Consider the following 8,884-nt stretch of genomic DNA (forward strand, 5'->3'; position numbering starts at 1 on the left):
GATATTTTTCCATCTTTTTCCCAACGTTAGACCTAAACTGTGGTCCTTTTCCCAACGTTATTTCCCCCGTGGTCACTTTCATGGAAAATGTGTGTGGCTTTCCAACTAGTGGAAGATTTGGCAAACAAGATGTTAAGGTCCCCACAACGGTTTATGGTGCATGAGGTCCCACAAATTTTGATTGACTCAAGCGTTTTATATTAAAATGTTTGATTTTTGGTCAAGTAATGCTAATTTTATTATCATTTGATGGGTAATTTGGTGAGAGGCTCCGCTGAACCGAAAAAAAAAATTGTTGAAATTAGTTAAAAACTAGTTAATTTGTTCGGGTTTTTGGTTTGTATGAAAGAAATATCGAAATTCTTAGTGTGTGGAAGGTGAATCAACAAAATAAGTTAATGAAGACCATCATATTCAATTTGAGTAGTTCGAATTACGTGTTCTTAACTTCAAATAGTGAAATCTGGAGAGGATTTATGTCCATTTATTTTGTGAGGTAAATTGATGGAATCCCAATTTGTTATGTAATGAATTCTTCAGATCTACTTTTCTGTACCATTTTCTGAAACAGTTGCAAAAGCCAACTCTGTTTTAATTTATTCCCTTGAATAGCAACCCCACACCTTCAATTAGTTTCAACTACACGGTTAATAGAACAGGGACTTGGTACAAAATAATTACTTTATGTATGCCAATGACAATTGCTAAAAAGTACGATTTTGGTGGCTGAATTGTGGTTCGGTCTGTATTTCGGTCTCGGTATTTGGTTCCAAGTGCTCACTCCTAATTAGAAAGGTTTTACTTATATTCCTTTAGGAATGTTGTTTTCAAGTAGTCAAGTCTTTTATCTTTATCTCGTTTTAAGTTGGCACAACACATACCCATCACTTTCCACACATTTGGGATCACAGAATTACCCAAAAACTTGACTTCACTAAACCCGCACAGCTGTTTATTGACTCCTACCACTCATCAATCTTTGGCGGTGTACTTGCTCTTAATCTTGACGTCTCTCATAATTGGAATGAAATACTTCTTATCTCTCATGTTGCGATGTTTATTCATTGTAATTTATTTAGAATCTCGAGCACCTTTTATGTTCACATATTAAGTACATTGAAAGAAATTGAACTCTAAATCCGTATCGCACATATCTTCGTTGTCGGAGCTAAACTCTAATGAGTCGAGTTGGGTTAGTTGCGGGTCAGCTTTCGGAACCAAGTTAATTTGTGGGGTCATGCTATTGATTTTTCGTAACACCTTTTAAAGACGAAAACAACAAGACGTAATTTACTTGTTCAATTTCTGGATTGATAAGGCAAACCACAACCGTGACATGACTGTAGGGAATTAAGGATAAGTTCATTCTCTCAGAAATTAAATTGCACAGAAGTTTACTTTTGCAAATTAAGGGGCACTATGTTTGTATATAAAACAAAGATTAGCAACAGAGTCCATAAAATTCCTACCAAACTTTACCATTTTCAAGAAGATCCTGCCAAATTTAATCTTAATAACTTAGAGAGATTTGTAGCAATGGTCCATCAACTAAAAATCTATTACCATTGATCCCTCAACTTATCAAAATGTGTAGCTATAGTCATTTTCATCAATTTCGTCAAAATTTTGTGAAAATAAGTTATGTTAAAATAACCATTTATATAATTAGGGTCCCTCAACTCATCAAAGTGTGTAATTATGGTCATTTTCGTCAACTACGTCAAAATTTTTGTCAAAACGAGTTATGTTGAAAGGATCATTGCTACAATTTGATTTAAGTTAAGGGATCATTTATCCAGTTGAATTAAAGTTGAGGGACCAATGGTAATGGATTTTTAGTTGAGGAATCATAACTACACGTTTTGATGAGTTGAGGGACCAACGGTAATGAATTTTTAGTTGATGGATTATTGCTCCAATTGAGTTAAAATTAAGGGACCATAACTACAATTTACTCAATAATTTATTATTTTCATTAAAAATAGTATATATTTCAACTAGGAAAATTGTAACTCAAGCTTGTTTTGGTTACAAGCAATGATGTTATTCTAAGATATGCTAAAGAGAGAGGAGAGTCACAACTTGGAGAACAATATATCGAAGAGAAAGACTCTAATCATTAGAGCAATCCAGCACCTGTGTAATTCAAGCTTGTTTCTTTTTACTAGTTGAATTTTTCTCTTTCTCGAATAAAAAAAACCTCATCAAACTTATATAGGGCTTGAAGTTTCCGTAATTTTTGCACACTTAAGTTTAGTGTTTTATCTTTACATTTTACAAATTAAATAAATTTAATAGACAAAAATAAACAAGAATGTGCAAAACAAGAGAAAAGAAATCCAGAAAATCATTTCCCCAATTTGGTATCTCACAATTTGATGCATGCGCATGGAAACGGAAAAGGATTTGAAACAGAATCCCAGCTTTGAGAAAGGTAAAGCCTGCAGCAAGAATAGGTTGGCCAAAAATATCAAATGAACAAGTCTTATTAGGGTTTCATATGGCAAAATCAGGGGCGGATCCACCTTGGGGCAAGGTGGGTCAACTGATCCCAAAGCTTAGAAGTTCTCCATCAAAGCGTTGGGTGATACTCTTTGAAAATCTCAGATGTCTTTAAACGTTGTCTGCCAAATGCTCGAGGAATTATCTTTATGGGCACTGGGCAAGGTAGCTGCTAGACTCATGCCTTTGTATGCATTTATATAGGCATTTTTTTATAGGCTTACTCGACATACGTTCGCATCTAACAACATGACCGCTCAAAAGATATCAACATCAATCGACATGCTCGCTCGGAAGCTGTTGACATGCGTGCAAAATGAGTTGGCAAATGACCTCAGACCTACCAAAACTCAATGAAATGCCAATTTGCATATTATTTCGTCCAAAAAATTTGACGTGCAACACACAATATTCTTAGTGACCCCTCAATGATATTTACTGGATACGCCACTAGACAAGTAATGGAATTTCAGCGTTTTCAGACTGCGAAAGAATCCTTGATGGAAATTGATTTGTAAACCAAAATTAAACGAGTAGGTGAGATTTGTTTTTGCACAAACGGTGGTCATCCACAAATTAGGTATGTCAATTATTGCAATTTCAATAGCTATCCTTATTTTAAAAAAATAAAAAATTGTAACAACCTCGAAATAGGGCCGTGGCCTAATTGAAAAACAAAATACAAATTATGTTTTGAGAGGAATTAAATGCTACCATATTTGAGGTCACCAGACTTTGATTGTTTATCAAATTGTTGTTTTGTGGACCTATAGTTTAATGGGCACATACATATGTGCCCCATTTGCACATATTTTTTCTCGAACAAGAAATAATGTGAAGCATGTGAATCTACTAAATACAAAGGATGTGGAAATTATATATTATTTCGTTATATTTAAGTTACGTGAGGATAGAATAATCGAACATAGGATTTCATGTGCGTAAAATAATTCTCTTAAACATTTGAGTTACAAATTTTTCATATAATTTAATCATTGTAAGTTGACATTTTAAACGACCACATTGTTGTTCACCTCTTAAATAAAGACTGTTCACAATTGCAATAAGACCCACATGTATTATAAAGGTATTCAATAATATAGTTACTATGTTTACGAGAAACCTACATGTATCATAGAGGTATTCAACCTCATGATCAGTTTTTATGTCTAACGAGCATTACTCATCTATTATACGTAAAACCACCTGTGTTAGAGAATAATTAACCATGTAGTTAAGTTTACATGTCTATAATTTTTTGTCCACCAACTTAATGGGAGAAATATTTACCCTACAATCATTAAGAAAGCTCCTCAAGTTAGTAACAAAATGTCGAATGTGCCCTCATTCTTATTAACAATTTAAATGATGAATAACGTACGTTCTTGGTTGATGGCAACAATGTAAAAATATTACAAAACTACCCGCTGAAAACCTCAATTTACCATTTTATTATTTATATATACAATGTCGATATTCCAAACCTACAACTATCATGGATTGTATATAAAGAAAACAAACAAATCCAACATTTTATTTGTAGGAAAGAAAAAATCCAACAAAAAATTCTCCGGTGTAAATACCCATTAAATGAAGGGTAAAACTGTCATTAACCGGGATTCTTAAGCAAGTGCTGGAATACTTTAGGGACAATTCTGAGATTCCAACGTTGTCCGTACATGTCTTTCGTGCGTCCGACAGCTTGCGGCGTGAAATTCCATTTAAATCCCAAACTTTAAAAAACTTTCTCTCTCCTCCTCCTCCTCCCTAGCTCTCTCTCTCTCTCTCTCTCTCTCTCTCTCTCAAATCCCTATGTCGATCTGTGTCCACGATTCTTGGGCTTCCCAACCGAATAGCATCCGGAGAAAGCGCCCCTCGCTTTCAACAAAAATAACGGGAACGCCCCTGTCTTAGCGAGTTGACCAATATGCCCCTGATGGATCCCCACAATCACGGCATCTCGCCCACATCGTCATCATCTCGAATTCTCTCTCTGTGTCCCCCTCTCACAACTCCCGAGAATCTGATTATATGTGAGCAAAGCATCTGCTTTCCTTTTTCCACCGGCTTTTTCAAGAAAGTTGGTCAAAAACCATTGCCCTATCATTTGCCATAATTGTCCCTTTAAGGTAGCCTGATGAGTAAAATCACTTTCACCTCTCTCAGGTATATAGTTTTGGCTTTTTAATCAAATTGCTTCTTTCTTTTATGTTGACATAAATCGTTATTTTGATCTTTAAAATTTAAAATTGATAAAAATAGTTTTTGAGTTTGTTCATCGTAGATTACTTTGAGCATGTTGTGAAAATTCTCTATTAAATAAGGATCAAAATGACAAAACACCCTTAATTAATAAATAATAGGCAAAATAATTTGACAAAAATTGGAGGTATTTTGGCAATTTTATCTTATTTAAGGAAGTTTTTTTATATTGAAAAACTAAAGTAATTGATGGTGGACAAACTCAGATACTAGTTCTATCGATTTTAAACCTTAGGAACCATTTTGGCTAAAAAACCCTTTAATATTTACCATAAAAAATGTAAACTGAAAATACGATTTTATTCATAAATAAAGTTTGGTTATGATAACCGCTAATCGGTCAGATTGTCAAAATTTCTTATAGAGGAATTAATCTCACAATATTTCGATATTCATCGAATCTCACTTAAGTTATTGTGAGAGTAACCTAACCAAACTGCCCGCAATCGTTGCTCTATCAAAAAATGTACTCTTGTTTAGTGTTTATTTTATTACAAACAAGGATTTTCACTTCTATTTTGCCCTTACGATTATTCACGACAAATCCTAACATTATTTCAACAAATGCATATAGTTAATATCAATTTGAGAAGTCACTTAGTCCTATGGTCTAATAGTCTTTTCAATTGTAAGTGAAAGGTCTAGGTTCGATTCTCGTCCATATTATTGTTAACTCATTGTGAGGCTTAACCCACTCGTACTCTTCCACCTCTTTAATATAGATACATCTCCTTAGGTATAAGAGGTCAAGTCTGTTTTAATATAGTCAAAAGAGGTAACTGTTAGGTACAGGATTTGATACCCTTGAACGGTGAGTTAAGGTTCCAGGGACAACCAACCACTGTTTTAGTGGCAGCAGGATAATGATGTTGGAATTTTACTGTGGTGGCCACATAAGTCATTAAACTCAATTTAATTTAGCATTTAATCTTCGGTTTGGTGCACTATGTAAATCATTGGCTTATCTATACTACCTATTAATAAAACAGTTTTAGTGGAATCCCTATCAACTCATATTTTTTGTGCAATATTTCATAATATTGGCACTGAAATTAACGTTAAGTTGTGAAGTGACAGAGAGTCTATATAGAGTCACATTTTGAGAAATCCCTGGTCGAAAGTGTGTCGACGAGGAGGTCGGACCCCTAAGAGGGGTGGATTGTAAGATCCCACATCGTCCAGGGGAGTTGATCATGTAAGCCTTATATGTATATTCTTATCCCTACCTAACATGAGGCATTTTGAGAGCTCACTAGCTTCGGATTCCATCAGAACTCCGAAGTTAAGCGAGTTCACGCGAGAGCAATCCTAGGATGGGTGACCCACTGAGAAGTTCTCGTGTGAGTTCCCAAAAACAAAACCGTGAAGGCGTGGTCGGAGCCCAAAGCGGACAATATCGTGTTACAACGGTGCAGGCCCAGGATGTGGTGGACCCTGGATCGGGATGTGACAATTTGGTATCAGAGCCAATCCATGGTCGGAAGTATGCCGACGAGGACGTCGGGCCCCTAAGAGGGTGAATTGTAAGATCCCACATCGCCCAAATAAGTGGATCATGTAAGCCTCATCCCTACCTAGCATAAGGCATTTTGGAAATTTTAGAAATTATAAAATAAAAACCGCTAGAAGGAGGGTTCGAACCTCCGACCTTGTGGTTAACAGCCACACGCTCTAACCAGCTGAGCTATTCCAGCTTGTTATTAATTATCCTTCCATTTTTATATTTAATTCAATTATTGTGTATGAGAAATGTGTTAAGCCCATTTTAAAGCTACGTGGCCTTTTCTCTGTTACTTGCGCAACGTTTCAGCAAATCCTTAGGCCCAGCCACTTGATGGAAATAAAACTAGTACTCGAAATTCTACATCCTCCTTAATAAGATGCATCTCATCAGCTCAGTAGGCTATACATTCCAGAATTCAATCAAAATAATAAGGTTCAAAAGGGGCATTAGAATATGTAAATTTCCACTATATCTCTTCAATTCTACCTTATTCCATCTTATTTTCATCTATAAATGTTGTTTGATGTGCGGAACCGTCTTTCATCCAAACCATGTGCAGCCAACAATCAATGAAGTCGGAAATCGGCTAGTTATCTAAATTTTATGAACCTAATACGATGATGTAGCTCGCACTCCTCCTAGAGACCGTAGTTTTACACCAATGCGGAATGTTAGGGCTCTAATGATTAGAGAAACGAATTTGTACCAGGAGAGTGCTTTTTACTCAACCTTTCTCACCTCATACACACCCCAGTAGTTTCATAGTTGTTCGATTGAACAACTAAAGTAAAAATCGACGATCATGATCAACAAGAACTGTGCAAGATAAAAAAGGACGTGCTAAAACCACTATCCTTTGTACTACTATCAAAATACATTTTTATCGATAGCCTACTAAAAATATAGGGCTCGTTTGTTTAACCGGTAAAGATTATGATTGGGTTATTTATTCCGAATCCAAATTTGTTCAAATTAAGTGTTATTTAAGAACTGTATCAATTAAAATTACACATTTACTAACAAAGCTTATTATCCGAATTATTTCTTATAATTAGTGGAAGCCAAGTCCATCCTATACAACAAACACTACTATATAGTACATAATTAACCATGCCTTTATACGTGTCGTGTTTGAGTTTATTTATGTTTGTGTCATCGTTTTATGTAAACTCATAGGTCACTTGACACATAGAACAATATAAAGTTGGAAATATATTTACTTAATATAATATTAGCTGAACAATGTTATTTTGTCTAAATCGTTTTGATAGTGGAATACGCTACTTACATTTGAAAATTATTGAAAGTTGACAATAAATAAGAAGAAATATATAGTAATTCGTAGTTAATATCATGATACTAGTACAATAATCTTGTGTCGTTTTATGTCAAATTCTATAGAGAAGAATTTAATATAAAGTTACATAATATCTAGAAAACTCTACAATACAAGTAAATCCAATCCATGCCATAAAGGCCTTTCTCGCAATTAACCATTTGTAGGTATGACAGAAAGTGTGGATTTGGTAATATGACGTCATAAATTGTACGCCGGACTATGAATGACTGATACATGGTCATTTTCCACTTCAGCGAATCAGAAAGAAGAAAGAAACTGAAAACCGATGAGTCGCGGGGCCCATACCCGAATCTATCTCCCCCTCCTGCCGATGGCGTCATCCTGTGGGGCCACCGCACTCATTATAGGCCACTCCTGCGAGTACGATTATCATTCTTTATGTCCTTCCAAATTTTTATTTCTTTTATAAAATTAAAAAAAAAAAAAACAACTGGTGACAAGTCACGAAGGCATTTCAGCCTTTCTATGACCACAAGTCTGGCTTACAAACCAACAGCGAGTTTCGAACCCGAGATCTCCAGTTTTTTATTTTAAGAAAGCCTCGTAATCTACCATTTACCACTGGATCACCAGCTTTTGATTCTTCCAAATTTTTATTTAATTTCTTTATAAAATCCCTTTTTATTGCATATCTCGCCAATTTAGCCATTTCTAACCCAAGAAGGTTTTAAACCAACTGATCTTGTGTGTGCGTGTTTGTTTTTTATTTCGTCTTAAAACTCTGATATTTGAGAGCATCGTTAATTATACTCTCTATTTTATAGTCTTTAAGAATTAATTAATTATTATCATTTAATACTATAATTTAGTAGTATTCATCTTCACTTATTAGTCAGAAATTTTATGTTCGATTCTCGTCAAAGGCAAGTTTAAACAATATTATTGTTAGCTCATTGTGAGGCTAAGCCCACTCTATCTTTCTTAGTGCTGATAATACTTTTTGTTAAAAAAAAAATTAATTGTTTAAAATAATATGAAAACAATTAACATTAATTATAAGCTCTTTACAAGCGTATTTTCCTTTTTTGTATTTAAGAGCTCCTGAATATTTGTCTTGGACGTGGATCGGTAAGGAGCCCATTAGAAATGCTTTGAGACTCTTATTATTTTGAACAATATTTAAATATTTAGACACACAAAATTGATAAATTTGTGGTAACAATGTTTTAAGTGAAAACACCATCCATTAGTAGGGCCCACCTACATTAGTAGTGGTCTTTTTTTGTATGTCCAAATAATTTAATAGTTTTAACCAA

At 34.6% G+C, this 8,884-nt stretch overlaps 1 non-coding gene across 1 annotated transcript; it reads right to left on the minus strand.

The window, feature by feature from the left end:
* Window positions 1–6,384: 6,384 nt before the first annotated feature.
* TRNAN-GUU (transfer RNA asparagine (anticodon GUU)) lies at window positions 6,385–6,458 on the minus strand. The gene has a single exon. It is a non-coding gene; the product is annotated as a tRNA-Asn (tRNA).
* Window positions 6,459–8,884: the final 2,426 nt, after the last annotated feature.

The sequence above is a fragment of the Malus sylvestris genome, chromosome 16 (assembly GCF_916048215.2).
Source record: "Malus sylvestris chromosome 16, drMalSylv7.2, whole genome shotgun sequence".
In the NCBI taxonomy this organism is placed as follows: Eukaryota; Viridiplantae; Streptophyta; class Magnoliopsida; order Rosales; family Rosaceae; genus Malus; species Malus sylvestris.